The 18,825-nt window shown below is 48.6% G+C and overlaps 1 protein-coding gene across 5 annotated transcripts in view; it reads left to right on the top strand.

Annotated features, from left to right (window-relative positions):
- The window catches only part of C2H1orf216 (chromosome 2 C1orf216 homolog), a 273,069-nt gene that overhangs the window by 229,911 nt on the left and 24,333 nt on the right, over nt 1-18,825 (top strand). The window contains exon 1 of one of the 5 annotated variants that reach the window (XM_063954461.1): nt 11,387-11,409. The exons of the other annotated variants lie outside the window; for them this stretch is intronic. The gene's annotated coding sequence lies outside the window, so the exon portion shown is untranslated. Of the gene's footprint in view, nt 1-11,386; nt 11,410-18,825 lie in introns of those variants that run through there. 5 annotated transcript variants of the gene reach the window in all.

Raw genomic sequence — 18,825 nt, 5'->3', positions numbered from 1 at the left:
TTCTATTATGGCTACAAGTTTACTGTTCAGTCCACATGTCCAATGTAGCAATAAAAGCATGCACTTGAAAGCTCCTTTCTTTGTCGTTGATAAATGCCTGTTACTTTAGTAATGCAATTAATAGCTTTTTGTTAGTTTTAACTGCCAAATTAGTTTGATAATAAGCAGTCATGCATGGCCATGCAAAAATAGTCTATGCTAAATCCAGAGCTATTGTCAGCAGATAATATATCTCAGCATATTTTTTATGGATCAGTCAGCAAACCTATTTCACCGCAGTTGGATGATTACCCTCCTGGCTGCAGCTCTCTCATTCAGCCTTATCTGGAGTCCGTAGATCACCTCTATGCCAACGATGTTCCTCCCGGCTGCTTGCTCACCATCAGCTTTCTCAGGAGTATATGGTCACTTCTCCACCTTGTGCCCCTCTTTGCACTGGGGTATATTATTAACCAGCCGGCTGGTAAATGTATCTCCGCTATACCGTGTATGTGGGAGACGAAACAGACGCGTTTCCCCGCCTTTAAACCTCGGCGGCTTCCTCAGTTTGGTCAATCGGTGCTGCAGGGTCATCCGCACTCTCCCGCCCGTACTGTACTGGAGCTTTGTTATATCCCCATGGTACTGAAGTGGACCCCAGCATCCTCTCGGACGTATGAGAAAACAGGATTTTAATACCTACTGGTAAATTATTTTCTCCTAGTCTGTAGAGGATGCTGGGCACCCAGCCCAGTGCGTACTTTACCTGCAGAAGTTATTTTGTTAAAGATGTTTTCAGCACGGTTGCTGTAATGTTCATGCCCGTTGGCATGTGTTTTGTTGAATGCCATGTGTGCGGCATGGTTTAAGTGTGAGCTGGTATAAATCTCACCATTAACTTAAAAGTAAATCATTTCCGCGAAATGTCCGCCTTCCTGGGCACAGTTCCTATACTGAGGTCTGGAGGAGGGGCATAGAGGGAGGAGCCAGTTCACACTCTGAAAAAGTCTTAAAGTGCCCATGGCTCGTGCGGAACCGTCTATACCCCATGGTACTGAAGTGGACCCCAGCATCCTTTACGGACTAGGAGAAAAGGATTTACCGGTAGGTATTAAAATACTGTTTTTACAGTACATACCACAATAAAATTTAGTGTTACATTACATACCACAGTATAACATACAGTGTGTTACAGTATATACCGCAGTATAACATACAGTGTGTTACAGTACATGCAGTCCCTCACTTTCCAGCCACAAGGCAGCCTACATGGCTTTATAGAGGCTGCTATGCTGTCGGATTTACCGCTTTCTCATCCACACTCATTACTCGCTCCCATTCACAATTGCAGGACTTTCTTTGGGCTGCACCCACTCTGTGTTATACCCTACCACACCAGTGGCGTGCGGTGAGGTCAGTGGCTGGTGAGGCACTACAGCCATAATGTCCGCCACATCCAACCGAATGACCCCTACCGCCGTCGAGCCAATGCCCGCTACTGCCTCTGAGCCGATGCCCGCTGCCACCGCCAATGGCTTACAAACTCGCCCACCATCAACTGACCCAGGCCTCCTCCACTAATTTGCATCTCAGTCCGATGTCGCCAATGCCTTCTGCCTGCCTGCTCATCATACTTGTTGTATATTGTACATTTTTAAAGAAAAAAAAATAAAAATTAGTGTTTGGGACTGGGAAGGGAGTGGGGGGGAGGACATGAATGCAATTTTGTTGTCCAGGGCTTCCATTAACTTAATGGAGAAGGGTCTGAATGGGTTAAAAAAAATGTAAAAAAAAAAATGCGTGAGGTCCACCTTCCTAAGTTGTTTAAATACTGGGGGGAAAATTGGACAGGGGCTCCCCGTATTTTGACAACCAGCACCGGGCTCTTAGTCCGGTCCTGGTTCCAAAAATATACGGGGGACAAAAGATGTAGGGGTCCCCCGTATTTTTGAAACCAGCACCGGGCTTCACTAGCCAGGGACATAATGCCACAGCCGGGGGACACATTTATGTAGGTCCCTGCGGCCGTGACATTACCCCCCCAACTAGTCACCCCTGGCCGGGGTTCCCTGGAGGAGTGGGGACCCCTTAAATCAAGGGGTCACCCCCCCTCCAGGCACCCAAGGGCCAGGGGTGAAGCCCGAGGCTGTCCCCAGCACCCCTGGGCGGTGGGTGCCGGGCTGATAGCCATGTGTGTAAAAAAAAGAATATTGGTTTTTGTTGCGGAACTACAAGGCCCAGCAAGCCTCCCCCGCTTGCTGGTACTTGGAGAACCTCAAGTACCAGCATGCGGGGAAATAACGGGCCCGCAGGTACCTGTAGTTCTACAAAAAAAAAAATACCCAAATAAAAACACAACTCACACACCGTGAAAGTAAAAATTTATTAAAACACACTTACACACTCACACATACTTACCTACATCCCACGCCGGTCACGTCCACTTGTCCATGTAGAATCCAATAGGGGTACCTGTAAAAATGAGAGACAGATTACTTACCTACATCCCACGCCGATCACGTCCACTTGTCCAGTAGAATCCAATAGGGTAGGGGTACCTGTCAAAATGAACATTATACTTACAAACTGAGAGTGAGAGAGAGTGTGAGGGCGGGATTTACTAAGCAGTAATATAGCGGTAAAACCTGTTACCGGCCCGATGTCTTTTCCCCGTATGTTCTATTAATCCTCAGCCTACTGCGCTGTCAGTTGCTTCTGCATGTCCTGTTACACGTGACTTCTTCGTCACTGTACCTGCTGTCATAGGTAGCCTATTATTCCACCACGGGCACTGTATGTACGAACGTACAGGACCCGTCACCTCCAGGCATATGTGCCATTGTTTAATGATCGGAGGTGATGGGTCCTGTACATTGGTACATACGGTGCCCGCGGTGGACCAATAGGCTACCTATGAGAGCAGGTGTCGTGCAGAAGTCACGTGTAACAGGTGCACGTGACAGCGTGGCAGGCTGGGGGTTAATGAAACACGGGGAAAAGGTGTGTGTGTGGGGGGGTGCAGCTTGATTAAAATAAAAAAAAAACGAGTATCAGGCAACACATGTAGGGGTACACACACACACACACACACACACACACACACACACACACACACACACACACACACACACCTCTCTCTACACCTACCTGCTGAGTGCCGGGGGACAGGGAGAGAGAGTAGCTCCGGTCAGCGGGAGGGCGCAGCATGGGGAGAGCCGCACAGCACAGTAGCTCCGGTCAGCGGGAGGGCGCAGGATGGGGAGAGCCGCACAGCACACACCTCCGTTCGGGTCAGCGGGAGGACGGAGGAGAGCCGCACACACTCCAGCGGCACTGCTCCCTCCCGGCTACCTCCAGCTTCACTCACCGCCTGGCCCCGCCGCCTCCAGCGCCGCATGTGTGTGATTGGACGGCGGATCCAGCACTGGATCCGCTGTCCAATCACAGGTGCCTCGCTGACATGGGGGTGGTGTCCCTGTCAGCGAGGCACTTGTTCAAGTGCCGCTTTCCATATATTTTTTAATGGGGTTTTACAGCCCCGTGCTTGGTCCCGCCCCCCCGCTCTGTCCCGTTCCCATTATCCACGGGAGGCACTGCTATCAGTGCCTCCCAAAGTACTTGAAGGACCTACAATTATTTAAATAAAATAAAGAAGATACTTATGACACAGAATTTGTGTCATAAGTATCTTCTTTATATTATTTTAATACTGAATCACAGGGGAGGCACTGCCTCCCCTGCCTCCCCTGACTGCACGTCCCTGTACCACACACACACAATAAGACTCTCCCCTAGTCCCCTAGCAACTCACCTCTTCAGGCAAGCGTATCAAATTCCAGATCCACCCACATAACCTTCATAAACTTCCTATCCAATTACATCCCCACTATAGAGTCAACACATATCCTCACTGTGACATCCTCCTGACCCCAGTCCAACATTGCTGTGTGACCATATCATACAGACCACCAAGATCCTCTGCAACCTGGCAGGACCATTATGCAATAGGTAGCATCCTTGTGTATCAATGCTTATTTCCCTATAGATTGTAAGCTTGTGAGCAGGGCCTTCCTACCTCAATGACTGTTAGTACCCAGTTTTGTTCTATCACTGTTCCAGTTGTAAAGAGCAATGGAATATGCTGCACTATATAAGGAACTGTTAATAAATAAATAAAATATATATAAATTAGCCAACAGTAGCCTATGGGCTATTCTAATGTGGATTTTCATAGTATGATAACGCCTAGCTCCAAATATGTGTTTCTCTTACGTCCTAGAGGATGCTGGGGACTCCAAAAGGACCATGGGGTATAGACGGGATCCGCAGGAGCTTGGGCACACTGAAAAGACTTTGACTGGGTGTGAACTGGCTCCTCCCTCTATGCCCCTCCTCCAGACCTCAGTTAGACTTTGTGCCCAGGACTTACTGGACACTCACTAGGGGAGCTCTCCTGAGTTTCTCTAGAAAAGACTTTTGTTAGGTTTTTTATTTTCAGGGAGACCTGCTGGCTACAGGCTCCCTGCATCGAGAGACTGAGGGGAGAGAAGTCAGACCTACTTCTACTTAGTTAAGGGCTCTGCTTCTTAGGCTACTGGACACCATTAGCTCCAGAGGGTTCGATCACTTGGTTCGCCTAGCTGCTTGTTCCCGGAGCCGCGCCGTCAACCCCCTCACAGAAGCCAGAAGAAAGAAGCCGGGTGAGTATGTGAAGATCCGAAGACTTCAGTGACGGCAGAAGACTTCAGTAACGAGGTACAGCGCAGCAATAGCGCTGTGCTCCGTGCTCCCACACACATCACCAACGGCACTCACAGCTATCGCTATGCTGCGATTTGTTGCTAAATGCACATGCGCATGGTACGCAGAGCGCATGCGCTAAGTTATTTTACACAAACCTTAGTAGATTTGTTGGTGTTCGTGCGGCGCTTTTCAGTCGCACTGCTGATCGGTGAATGATTGACAGGAAAGGGGCGTTTCTGGGTGGTAACTGAGCGTATTCCGGGAGTGTGCTAAAAAACGCAGGCGTGTCAGGGAAAAACGCGGTAGTATCTGGAGAAATGGGGGAGTGGCTGGCCGAACACAGGGCGTATTTGTGACGTCAAACCAGGAACTAAACGGACCGAGCTGATCGCAATCTAGAAGTAGGTCTGGAGCTATTCAGAAACTGCAAGAAAATATTTAGTAGCAGTTCTGCTAATCTTTCGTTCGCTATTCTGCAAAGCTAAGATACTCTCCCAGAGAGCGGCGGCCTAACGTTTGCAATGCTGCTAAAAGCAGCTAGCGAGCGAACAACTCGGAATGAGGGCCACTCACCAGCACCATTTTCTCCCTGCAGATCATAAGACGCTGACAGGGAATTAGCTAGTTAGCGCCGGGCTTTTATCATAATAGCAGCCTACAAGGGCACGGTGTGGCTGGCTCCTTATACTCTGTGACTCTCTGAAGGTACTCTGGGGGAAACAGTGTCTGACATTTTCCTGTGTGTGTGTTTAACCCCACTTTACCATGTCTAGGGACTCTGTGTCCTGTGCAGCAGAATGTATATCTTCTCCTGAGGAGTCTAATCCATGTACTCAAGACTGTAATGTAATTTCTCAGCCTTCTGGGTCCGAACCCGCATGGGTTAAAGGGGATGATATCTCAGATTTCAGCTAGAGTGTCATATACTGAGAAAGAGACGCAGTTTTTGAGAAAATTTGTGGAGGACATGATTTATTCAAACCCCTCTGCTACGTCTCTCAATCCCCCTGCATACCCAAAAAAATGTACACTTGCCCAGATAATGCAAGCTGACACTGATACCGACTCTGATACAGAGGAAGGTGAGGGGAATATGCAGGGTGGGGATGCAGCCCTGGCTAAGTGGGTGCAACTGATGATTGAGGCAATTAGTGATGTTTTAAATATCACTGAGTAGGTACCTGTTCAGGTGAAGAGACTTATTTTACATTAAATAAGAAATCCTCTGTTACCTTCCCTGCTTCTAAGGAGTTAAACTCCTTATTTGAAAAAACCTGGGAAAACCCAGAGAAAAAATTCCAAATCCCTAAAAGAATACTAATTTCTTTCCCTTTCCCTGAAGAGGATAGAAAGAAGTGGGAATGTCCACCTACAGTGGACGCTTCTGTATCTAGATTGTCAAAGAAGGTGGTTCTACCTGTCCCTGGAACAGCCTCCTTAAAGGACCAAAAGATTGAGACTACACTCAAATCACTATACACTGCTACAGGGGTGGCTCTGAGACCCACTATCGCTTGTGCATGGATTTCTAGGGCCATAGTAAAGTGATCAGGCACCTTACTTGATGAATTAGATTCCATGGATAGGAGTGACATTGACTTGTTTTTACATCACATATAGGAGTCTGCAGGTTTCATGGTAGAAGCCATGAAGGACCTTGGCCTGCTTAATGCAAGGGCCTCAATCAAGGCGTTTTTGGCACGCAGAGGACTGTGGCTACGGCAATGGTCGGTGGACACAGAATCCAAGAAAAGTGTGGCGAACCTACCCTTCACAGGTGTGGCCTTGTTTGGGGACACACTGGATACATGGATATCCAAAGCAACGGCGGGTAAGTCAACATTTCTTCCTTCCACAGCTCCACCGGCTACAAAATCTTATTCTACACCTAATCTGCAGTCCTTTCGGACCCCAAAATTCAAAAAGTTTCCCCACCTTCTTTCAAGGAGGTCATGGAAAATCCAGAAAACCTGCTGCGACAGGTTCTCAGGAACAGAAACCAGGTTCTGCTTCCTCAAAAACTTCAGCATGATGGTGGACCTCCCAGCCTGGAAATCAGGCAGGTGGGAGCGAGAAGATTTCAGTCACATCTGAGCAACATCATGCCTAGACCCCTGGGTACAAGATATTGTTATCCAGGGGTACCGGCTGGAATTTCAAGAACTCCCACCGCACAGATTTTTCAACTCAGGCTTACCAGCTTCTATGACAGAAAGTACAATTCTGCAGGAAGCTGTTCAAAAATTGGTACAAACAAATGTCATTGTTCCAGTCCCACCTCACCTACACAACAAGGGTTACTACTCAAACCCGTTTGTGGTACCGAAACCGGACGGTTCGGTAAGACCAATATTGAACCTAAAGTCATTGAACCCCCACTTGAGGGTGTTCAAGTTCAAGATGGAGTCTCTGAGAGCGGTGATCTCAGGTCTGGAGGAAAAGGAATTCATGGTATCAGGCCCTGCCATTTGGCCTCTCCAGAGCACCGAAGGTGTTCACCAAGGTCATGGCAGAAATGATGCTACTCCTCCGCAAGCAGGGAGTGAACATAATCCTATATCTGGACGATCTACTGATAAGGCATCTTCCAGGGGGAGGTTGTTGCAGAGTATCACTCTCTCGACTCAACTGCTACAGGATCATGGGTGGATCCTGAATCTTCCAAAATCATATTTGGAACCAACAAGGAGCCCTTCCTGGGGATGATTTTCGACACGGAAGTACAGAGGGTGTTTCTACCAGTGGAGAAAGCCTTGATGATCCAGTCAATGGTCCGGGATGTCCTGAAGCCAGCCTGGGTATCGGTTCATCAGTGCATTTGCCTCCTGGGAAAGATGGTAGCCTGCTACGATGCTCTGCAGTACGGAAGATTCCACGCAAGATTCTTCCAGCTGGATCTCCTGGACAAGTGGTCGGGATCACATCTTCACATGCACCAGCGGATACGCCTGTCACCAAAAGCCAGAATTTCACTCCTTTGGTGGCTGCAGACTTCCGAACCTGCTCGAGGACCGCAGGTTCGGAATTCGAAATTGGATTCTTCTAACCACAGATGCAAGCCTCAGAGGTTGGGGAGCAGTCACCAAGGGGAAAAACTTCCAAGGAAAGTGGTCAAGTCAGGAAGCCATCCTTTCCGATAAACATTTTGGAACTAAGAGCCATATACAACGGCCTTCTACAAGCGGCACATCTTCTGCAAGATCAAGCCATTCAAGTTCAGTCAGACAATGTAACTGCAGTGTCTTACATAAACCGACAGGGCTGAACGAAGAGCAGAGCTGCAATGTCAGAGGTAACAAGAATCCTCCTTCATTCCGGGAGTGGACAACTGGGAAGCAGACTTCCTCAGCATACACGATCTCCATCCAGGAGAATGGGGCCTCCATCAAGAGGTGTTCGCGGAGGTAACCTCACCTTAACAAGAAGCTTCGGAGGTGCTGTTCCAGGTCAAGAGACCCGCAAGTAGTGTTGGTGGACACGCTGGTAACTCCGTGGGTGTTCCAATCAGTGTATGTGTTCCCTCCACTTCCGCTCATCTCAAGGATTCCCAAGCTAATAAAAAGAACAAGGGTTCTGGCGATCCTCATTTCTCGGACTGGCCAAGGAGGGCTTGGTATGCAGATCTTCTGGATTTACTACTGGAGTATCCGAGGCCTCTTCTTCTTCGCGAGGACCTTCTACAACAGGGGCCATTCATCTATCAAGACTTACCACGGCTACGTTTGACGGCATGGAAGTTGAGCGTCAGATCTTCGCTCGGAATGGCATTCTTAACAAAGTAATTCCTACTCTGATCCAAGCTAGGAAGGGAGTAATGTCTAAGCATTACCATCGGATTTGGAAAAAGTATGTGTCTTGGTGTGAATCCAAGAAGTTTTCTGCGGTGGAGTTTCAACTAGGGCGTTTTTTCCTCTTTCTGCAAGCAGGTGTGGATGTGGGCCTACGCTTGGGCTCCATAAAAGTCCAGATCTCAGCCTTGTCCATTTTCTTCCAAAAACAATTGTCTATTCTCCGGGAGGTTCAGACATTCTTGAAAGGGGTTCTGCACATCCAACCACCCTCTGTGCCTCCTACGGCACTTTGGGATCTTAATGTGGTGTTGCAGTTCCTGCAGTCGGATTGGTTTGAGCCTTTACAGGAGGTGGACGTAAAGTTTCTTACAAGGAAGGGGTCACACAGTTGGCCTTGGCATCTGCAAGACGTGTGTCAGAATTGGGGGCATTGTCACACAAGAGCCCCTACTTGGTTTTCCATGAGGATAGAGCTGAGCTCAGAATGCGTCAACAATTTCTTCCAAAGGTTGTGTCAGCTTTTCGTATCAACCAACCTATTGTGGTTCCAGTGGCTACTGACACCTCAGCTGCTTCAAAGTCCTTGCATGTTGTGAGGGCTTTGAAGATTTATGTGAAGAGGATAGCTCGTCACAGGAAATCGGACCCACTGTTTGTCCTTTATGATCCCAATAAGATTGGGTGTCCTGCTTCTAAGCAGACAGTTGCTCGCTGGATCAGGCTAACTATCCAGCAAGCTTATTCCACGGCAGGATTGCCAGTTCCAAGATCTGTACAGGCCCACTCTACTTGTTCAGTGGGTTCTTCCTGGGTGGGTGCTCGGTTTGTCTCGGTTCTTCAACTTTGCCGAGCAGCTACTTGGTCAGGGTCGAACACGTTTGCTGAGTTCTACAAGTTCGATACTTTGGCCTCTGATGACTTAAAGTTTGGTCAATCAGTTCTGCAGGAGGCTCAGCACTCTCCCTCCCATACTGGGAGCTTTGGTACATCCCCATGGTACTATATTGGACCCCAGCATCCTCTAGGACGTAAGAGAAAACAGGATTTTGGTACCTACTGGTAAATCCTTTTTTCCTAGTCCGTAGAGGATGCTGGGCGCCCGCCCAGTGCTTCGTTTTCCTGCACTGTTACTTGTTAAGTATTGGTTCAGCTGTTGCTGTTCTTGTTCATGCTAGTTAGCATGTGTTTGCTTCAGGTTCATGCTTCTTAGCATGTTTTCTTTGGTTTGTGTGAGCTGGTGTGAATCTCACCACTATCAGTGTATTTCCTTCTCTCGAAGTATGTCCGTCTCCTCGGGCACAGTTTCTAGACTGAGTCTGGTAGGAGGGGCATAGAGGGAGGAGCCAGCCCACACTATTAAACTCTTAAAGTGCCAGTGGCTCCCAAAGGACCCGTCTATACCCCATGGTACTATATTGAACCCCAGCATCCTCTATGGACTAGGAGGAAAGGATTTACTGGTAGGTACCAAAATCCTGTGTTTTTTTTTTCATGAATTGGAACAATGTAATAAACTTCCAGACCACTTAACTGTCCTGGTTCATGTATGTAACAGTTTCTTGATGACATGAAACCTCAGGGGGTGCTGGTCTTCATTTTGAGTGCAGGAGTATCAGATGCATGGGCTTCCTGGTTTTAGCTGTGGGAGGCGGAAAGGTCTCAGATTTGAAGCAGGTACAGCTGGTCCTGGTAGCTTGCTCACATTCCTCAGCTGGATAAGTGGCAAAGTAGTGATGGTCTTTGGGCAGGCTGAATATGTTGTGTCACCTGACATTGCCCAGCCACAGGCTCCTAGGTCAGAATGAAGTTCCAATCCATGTGAGTTGAGTCAATGGGTGGAGGGTTGGGGGGAATTTTCGTACTGAAATGCATGTTGAGGTCAGCTGTGAGCATGTGGTAAAGCTCTATGAAAGGACAGAAGAATATGGCAGACTGGAGAAAGTGCTAGTACTTGCCTTAGGTGTAGCTGAGGGGAGTTACCGGATAAAATGGTAGCAAATGGTAATAAAGGGTTTGTTCCCCACAGTTACACCTAAGGTAAGTACCAACACTTCTTCCAGTCTACCAGCCTCTCCCAGAGTCAAGAAAATTACCACATGATAACAGCTGGCCTCAGTATCCACCTCAGTACAGCAATAGCCCCCAGTGATATTTTTTTGGGATGTTTTTTAAGCTAACCTCTCATAGGAAATATCACTTTCCCATGAGGGGCATGGAGTCTTGGTCCTATAAAGAGAAGAGAAACCTTGTATGTGACAAACGTATAGGTACTTACGTACACAACGCAAACAGTGTAGAATGTCATAAATATGAAAATTATGAGGGAAAGACAATGGGAAAATGCTGTAGTTACTAGAGTGGAGGAAAGGCGGGAGAAAGTATGTATAAAGATGAGGTTGAAGATGTAGGAAGCAGTGGAGCTGGAGGGGGCCTTGTACATGAGGTGAGGGTTTGAGGAGTATTCTGTAGCAGAAGGAGAGTAGGTGTAAGGCAGACTGGATGGGCCATATGGTTCTTATCTGCCATCAAATTCTATGTTTCTACGGCTTGACAGTGGGGGGAGGCAGATGTGGAGCAGCGAGAAAAGAAGATTGAAGGGGAGTGAGATGGGAGTGAGGGAGGCCTGTAAGAAGCAGGTTGCAATAGTCGAGATGGGAAAGGATGAGTGAGTGGACAATAGTTATATTAGCATTCTGCAGCTACGAAAGTCACTTACTTATTTCTCTTTTTCTCCATTTGCTTTAGTCTGCGATGGTACTGTGTTACAGGGAAGAAAATACATTTTAGGAGGAATATAGAGTGTAACCACCAATACAAGCTACTTAATAAATGTTACAGGTTTATTACATTTAATTCAGAAGATAACAAGATAACAGGTGACCATCAGCAGACTAGGGTAAGCAGAGGTGGGGGTGTCAGTGGTGGCTAGCGTAATGGGAACAATATTCCATCATTACATACACTAGTATATTAGACACAGTGACCGCTGAGGCGAGGGTCACCTCCCCCCAACACTTTCCCTGGCCCTTTCTTTCTGCAACCCATTGTTTCGACTCCTTCCCCTCTCTTCCCCGCTGCATAAATCCACCTCAGGACCTCAGGACAGGTCAAAGCTGATTATATAGATTTCTCTCCACAACAGAGGAAGGATAGATAGGGATTAAAGTAGGCTGACCATATTATCCCTTTAACCTGGGACACTCCTGAATTACGCAGGTTCTGTGGCTGCTTAAAACCAGGTGAAATGTAGGCTTGTAGTCAGCCAGCCACAGAACCTGTGTAATTCATGAGTGTCCCAGGTTAAAGGGATAATATGGTCAGCCTAATTAAAGTAATAGTGAAAGTGCATAATAATGTAAGACAGTAAGACATAATAATGTAAGGACAGGTTATTAGTCTCTATGCTGTACGCACACTGCAGCAATTACTGTTGGGGTAACTTTAGTAATGTAAAAATATTACCGGTAATTTGTCTTAAGAGGTGAAAAATTATTATTATTTTTTTTCCCAATAAATGTTTATTGTTTTATGGTATAATAACAAGGCAAGTGAGACAGCGTTCATAGTTCAACCGATAATACAAGGAAACACAATCCGTTAGGTGTAAACAGTAACAGTTAAACCTAGACAATATGGCCAGATATGAATAAACTCAATGTCCAGGTTAATATCTCCCGACCGAGATCAAATCCGGCCTCTCTAAATTAAGGCTGTCTAAACCAAGTCATTTCTTAACACTAAAACTAATAAAGAAGTAAGGGACAGAAAAGAGTACAGGGTGGAAAAAGAGATTCAGAAAAAGAGAGGGGCGGGGGGTCGGGGGCAGAGACAGTGTGGACTTTCTCAGATCCAGTCGGGTCAAGGAGGAGAAATATCAACATCTAACTTCGAGTGAAAATATGACAACTAAAAGTCGGAAATAGGGACCCTTGTGGGGGACCCGAGTTAAAGTATCAATGTTATGCAAGCTTTTGAGGATTTAAATTCCAGCCAAGGGGACCAAGTAGTCGTGAATCTCCGATGGGACTCCGGAGTCACCCGCAACTCCGCCATAGACATATACCAGTCCACTCTGGCCACCCACTCCCTCACAGTAGGGGGGTCAGTGGACCGCCAGCGAACCGGGATAACCGCTTTAGCTGCGCTATTAAGGAATTTTAACAAAGAGTTTTTGTAGGTCGACAGGGGCCATGTAACACAGTTGAGAAGCCAGAAGGCAGGCTCAGCAGGAACCTCCGAACCCACTATCATCTGTGAGTTAGCAATAACTGTATCCCAAAATGGACGAAGTGTGGGGCAGTCCCACCAGATTTGCATCGGGGAGCCCGTTGCAGTATTACATCGCCAGCACGTGTCGGGTACATCAGGGAACATTTTAGCCAGGGTTAAGGGACACCTGTACCACCGGGATAAGACTTTAAAGTGCGATTCGAGGACTGAATAACTTGAGGAACTCACAAAGGTGGCTTGGAAACACTTCTCCCAGTCCTCCTCTGACAGGTCTATCTGTGTGTCATGGCCCCAATCTTTGGCATATTTAGGGAGATCTGGAAATTTGTTCACGATCAAAGATCTATAGCATTTTGAGAGGAAGTGCAGTGGGTGAGATGGATCTAAGCATAGATTCTCAAAAATCGTCAGAGGTCTAGTCAGATTTGGGCGGATATCACTCCCCAGGGCAAAGTGTTTCAGTTGAAGGTACCCCCAAATCTCCGAAGGCGGGAGATTCCACTTTAATTGCATCAAGGGGAAGGGGATTATCTCCCCACGTTCCACCAGCTGGCCAACACGCGTCACCCCCACCAGTTTCCAGGAGCCAAATCCCCGGCCTGAGACTGCCGGCGGGAAATCTGGGTTATAGAACAGTGGGGTCAGAGGAGAGTATTTAGAAGAAATATACGGGAGAACCCTAAGTCTATTCCAGTGCGAGAGTGTGGGGCCAATAGTAGGATGGTCTATATGTGGTATCTTTGAGCGCCAAGGGAATTAAGCAATGGGGGTGGGTAGCGCAGTTCCCTCAATATGGACCCATTGTTTCATATTGTGTGGGCGTGAACACTCCAAGATTCGATGGAGAATAACAGCCTCATAATACAGTGTGAAGTGCGGCAGCTGAGGACCACCCTTATGTTTAGGACGAAAAAGAATGGCATGTTGGAAACGAGGTCGCTTGTCCCCCCATACAAAATCCCGGACTAAATTGTGAAGATCTCTGAACCAACCTTTGGGAATGGAGACCGGGAGCGCCTGGAGGAGATAGAGGACTCGCGGCAAGATGTTCATTTTAATGACACTGAGCCTCCCCACCCAGGATAACCTCCTGTTGCCCCAGTCCGGGAACTCGGAGCGAAGTGAGGTAAGCAATTTTTTGAAATTTTCATCGAAAAGGCGCGATAGATCTTTTTGCAAGGTGACCCCCAGGTATTTAAAGCTAGAGGGATGCCAATGGAAGGGGAAGGATTGTTTGAGGCCATCAAGAGCTTGTGAGGGCTGTGATACAATCAGATTAATCTTAAAATTTGACAGGGAACTATATCTATCAAGTTTGGACATCAGGTTGGAGACTGAGACCACCGGGTTCGATATAATAGCTAACAGGTCATCAGTGAACAGCGCGAGTTTGTATTCCCTGCCCCCCACCATGAGTCCCGAGATGTTGGGATTTAGTCTAATGGAGCCTCCATGCAAAGAACATAGATTAGGGGCGAAAGGGGACATCCTTGTCTAGTACCGTTCCTAATCGGAACTGGACGGGACAAGTCTCCATTAATTTTGATCCTCGCAGTTGGGAAATTATATAGTGCTAAAATGCAGCTCAAGCTGACAGGTCCCAGCCCTATGTGTCGCAGGACCCCCTCCATAAAAACCCAATCAACTCGGTCAATTTCCTTCTCGGCATCGGTAGAAAGCACCACTATCAGTTTATGACTATTCGAGGCTAAATGCATCAAATCAATGATTTTGGTCGTATTATCACGGGCTTCCCTCCCAGGTATGAAACCCACCTGGTCCGAATGGACAATATTGGGGAGTAGTAGCTTCAATCTGTTTGCTATAAGTTTAGCAAACAGCTTGATGTCCGTGTTGAGGAGGGATATCGGGCGGTAACTGGCTCATTGGGTCGGGTCTTTCCCTTCCTTTGGTATGACCGTGATGAAAGCCTCTAGTGATTAAAGTGAGAAACCGCGATTATCGGAAACCTCGTTGAACGCCAATAGCATTTTAGGTAAGAGGGAATTCTTAAAAAGCTTATAATAAGAGACGGTATAGCCATCAGGGCCCGGACTCTTCCCAGAAGGGGTCTCCTTAAGAGCTTGTTCCTATTCCGGGAGAGAAAAGGGGGAGTCTAGCCAAGCGCTATCATCTTCTGATATTCTAGGAAGTCCCGTGGCACTAAGGTATCCCTCCACCAAGTCTCGGGTAACCGATAGTGATCCAGGGGTTCCAGACTCCTGAAGATTATATAATTTAGTGTAGTAAGAGTGGAAGGCCTCAGCAATATCTTTTGTGAGGGTGCGGCGGGTCCCCGCCGCATCCTGTATCGACTGGATAAATAGCGTGGCCATTTGCGCGCGGAACACCCTAGCCAGAAGCTTCCCCGGTTTATTACCCCATTGATAAAAGCGGTTTCTGCAGAGCCTATAATCCCTCTTAATGTCTGCAAACAGCAGGGTGTTGAGAGCTGCTCTCGTCTCGGTCAGTGTGGTCAGCACCAATGAAGACGGGCTCGTCTTATGTGTTGTCTCTAAGTCCCTCAGCCGTTGGAATAAAGTAGTCTTTTCCCCCAGCCTTTCTTTCTTCAGCATGGAACCTAGCTGGATGAGCTTCCCCCGCAGAACACACTTGTGGGCTTCCCACACCGTGACCTGGGAGACATCTGGCGTCTCATTAGTTATAAAATAATTCTCCAATGTCTCGAGTAGCTGGGGTTGGAACCTCGTATCCGTTAGAAGTTGATCATTCAACCGCCAAGTGCATTGTTTGGAGTGTGGATAGGACGTCTCCAGGGTCAGGGAGACAGGAGCATGATCCAACCAGGTAATTAGGCCAATATCAGTTTCCCTAACTAGGTGCAAAAATCTATGGGGTAGGAGAAAATAATCCAACCTAGAGTAGGTGTCGTGTGGTCTGGAATAGAACGTGTAATCCCTGTCCCCAGGATGTTGGAGCCTCCAGGTGTCAGCCAGCTGGTGGTCGTGAAGGGATCGATGCACTCTACGGTGCGATGATAGGGAGGGCCTTGTCGGGGTCCCAGAAATGTCCACTACCGGCTGGAGAGTCCAATTAAGATCACCTCCAATAACCGGTATACCCGCAACTAAGGGGGCAATATGATTGAGAGCCTTCACTAAGAAGCTAGGTTGTGATTGATTGGGAACATACAGATTAATAAACGTATACAGCTGATCGAACAGTTTACATTTCACTAGAAGCGTTCTACCCTCCTCCAAAGACTCAGACGTAATGTCACGTAAAGGCAAGCATTTGGATAGCAAAATAGCGACACCCAAAGATTTACCTTTGCTGTTGTTGTTGTAAAAGGAGTGTGGGTAATTACGGTCTTTGAGAACTGGGGCCGCTCCCATTTTAAAGTGCGTTTCCTGTAGAAAAGCTACATCAGCCCTAAATGCAAAGAGGTCTCTAAGCACCCTTGAGCGTTTCTCCGGGACATTGAGACCCTTCACATTAAGGGAAACCAATTTTATAGTTGTCACTTTGGGGTGATCCGCCATCGTCTGGATACCAAGGGGGAGCGCTGAGTCCGACAAGGAGGGCAGAACAGCTCACTAGACAGAGAACCACACATTGGGGAGAGGGGGAGAAAAGAGAGAAAGAATGAAACAGAGGCAAAGAGAACATGAAGAAGGAAGTTCAAAGAACTTAACTCTATCAAAAATCAGCCGATGAAATCAGGGACTGAAGAATAGAACACACTACCGCCTCTCGGGAGCTCGGATGCGTTAGTCGCATCGGAGACCGAGAATACTCGGGCGGTGCGGGGGCGATCTTGGGGGTCAGTGTCAGCCCCAGCCCCGACAGGGAAATTGGCATCACAAGCAGGTATATATCTAACAGTTCGATCACACAACTAAAAAAAAGGGGGGGGGGAGAAACATTTTAGAGATATAGCATTTAACTGAAAACAAATACCACCAACCCAGTCAGGTCAGATGAGTGCTCGTCGAGTCGAGTACGATCCCGATGCCCCGACCACGCCTTCCGAGGGAGAGTGCGCCGAACGGCAAGGAAATCCCCCGAGTCGTCAGTAAACCTTGTAAACTAAATAAGGGTCACTTAAAATTGCTAAAGTAAATGTCCCGAACCAAGCAGAGACCCTCATTTCTTCGCTGACTGCGTGAGGGAACGCTGCTCCCTAGGGGGTTTCGGGTTACGGTGGACGAGGTGCCAGTCATTGTCAGGGTGAGAGAGTTCTGGTGGAACACCATAAGTCAGGGGTTCCTGCCAATCCGGGAGAGACCTGCGGCACACCCAAAGCTTGGCAGAAAAGGGGCAAATCGGAGGAGTCTTTAAAGGAGTACAGTTTCCCATTTTGCGAGACCTGGAGGCCAAAGGGAAGCCCCATCTATATTTAATGCCCAGCTTCCGAAGCTCTGCAGTGAGTGGGTGTAGAGCTCTTCGATTTTGAAGGGTCGTCCATGATAAATCCTGGAAGATCTGAATCCTATGAGAAGCAGTCTCTGTCACATCCATACGATGGGTTTTGCGGAGGATCTCCTCTTTTTCTGTGTAGTAATGTAGGCGGCAGATGATGTCGCGGGGGCGTTCGGACGGTGCTCCTCTGGGTCTCAGGGCTCGGTGGGCCCTATCGAACTCGATTATTGAAGCAGGATCACGGCCCAGCAGTTCATTGTAAACTGTCGTAAGGAAGTCAATGAGGCAGTCTGGCGAGATGTCCTCCGAGACCCCCCGAATCCTCAAGTTATTTCTCCTTCCGCGGTAATCTAAATCTTCTACGCGGTCTTGGAGCTGTTGGAGGCTAGACGCCTGCTTAAGAACTGTGGCCCTAAGGGCGTTGTGTGCTGCTGCCGTGTCTGAAGAGAAGCCTTCCAACGAAGACAGGCGGGAACCAATATGTGTTTTTTCTGCCTGAACCACGGCAATCTCTGAGCGGACAGTTTCTCTGACCCTACCTTCCAGATGTTCAAAGTCCTGCTTCGTTGGGAGGGCCTGGAGAAGGTTCAGAATCTGAGAGAGGCTTCCCGGATCCGTCGTGGTGTGTAAGCCTGCCCCATGGGACCCCACTTGAGAAGCCAAGTTCGAAACAGGCGAGAGACGCGGGGTCGAAGGCGAGGAGACATCCATCGTGGGGGCGGAGCCCTGGGGAAGGAGAAATTGCCTCATATCGGCCAAAGTTGGAGTATCCATTGCACGCGTCGGAGTGAGTTTATGCGACGTCCTTCCTCTCCCTTGCAATCCCTTCTTACCTTTCACCATGAGGCACCTTAGTCACGCCAGTAAGACATCAGAAGTTTCGTTGTGTGATTAGAGCAACATCCCGTCAGGGCCAGAGCCAGCACGTCACCCCAGAAACTAAGTGGCTAGCCGGCCATCAATATGGAAGTAAACTTGCAGTAAAGAAACAGTGAGGCCGTGTAGCCATGGGGTTTCGACACTGCAACTCACGGTAGAAGCAGTTAACAGAATGGGAAAAATCCAGGCTCCGCTGTGTCGTAGGTGCGTCAGTGGGACGGTGCAGGAGGAGCTGGACGTGGAGATAATGCAGAGGGAGGTAGCGGTGCCAGCCACATTCATCTAGACCCTGCACAGGGTTCAGTGGGGGTAGGCAGCATACACAGGAACTGTGAGTGAGCAGGGCCAGGGGGGGATGCTGCAAGGGGTTCTGTGTGCCTGCTCTCCGGGTGCTGCCCCTCCTGGATAATAGTGAGGGCGATGCCAGTCCCAAGATGGCCGCCATCCAGCCTTCAAGCCTGGGACATCCCGCGGCCCGTGCCGTCGTCCACCGCTGCCAGGCAGAGATGGGGAGCCCGGTGGGAGCGTTGGGGGTGAAGGTGAGGGGGTTCAGGGCCCAGGAGCTCTTGAGGACCGTTGCGGATTGCGCTGCTGGGCCCGGGCGCCGAGCGGCGTGAACCCCAAGATGGCTGCCGCCTGACACGCGCGCCCCGGGCTTTACCTTAAGCGGGTCCCGCTGTGCTCGGTCTTCGTCCGGGATCCCGGCCCGTCGGGTGGAGTGTTCTGCGGCGGGGAGTGGCGTCCAAGAGATGATCTGCTACGCGGCTGCTCCAGGTCCAGCAGGCGTTCCTCCTCAGCGGCCCGTCTCCGGAATCGAGGC

The sequence above is a fragment of the Pseudophryne corroboree genome, chromosome 2 (genome assembly GCF_028390025.1).
Source record: "Pseudophryne corroboree isolate aPseCor3 chromosome 2, aPseCor3.hap2, whole genome shotgun sequence".
Classification (NCBI taxonomy): Eukaryota; Metazoa; Chordata; class Amphibia; order Anura; family Myobatrachidae; genus Pseudophryne; species Pseudophryne corroboree.
The sequence above is the reverse complement of the archived record's forward strand: the minus strand, read 5'-3'. Positions and strand labels throughout refer to the sequence as shown.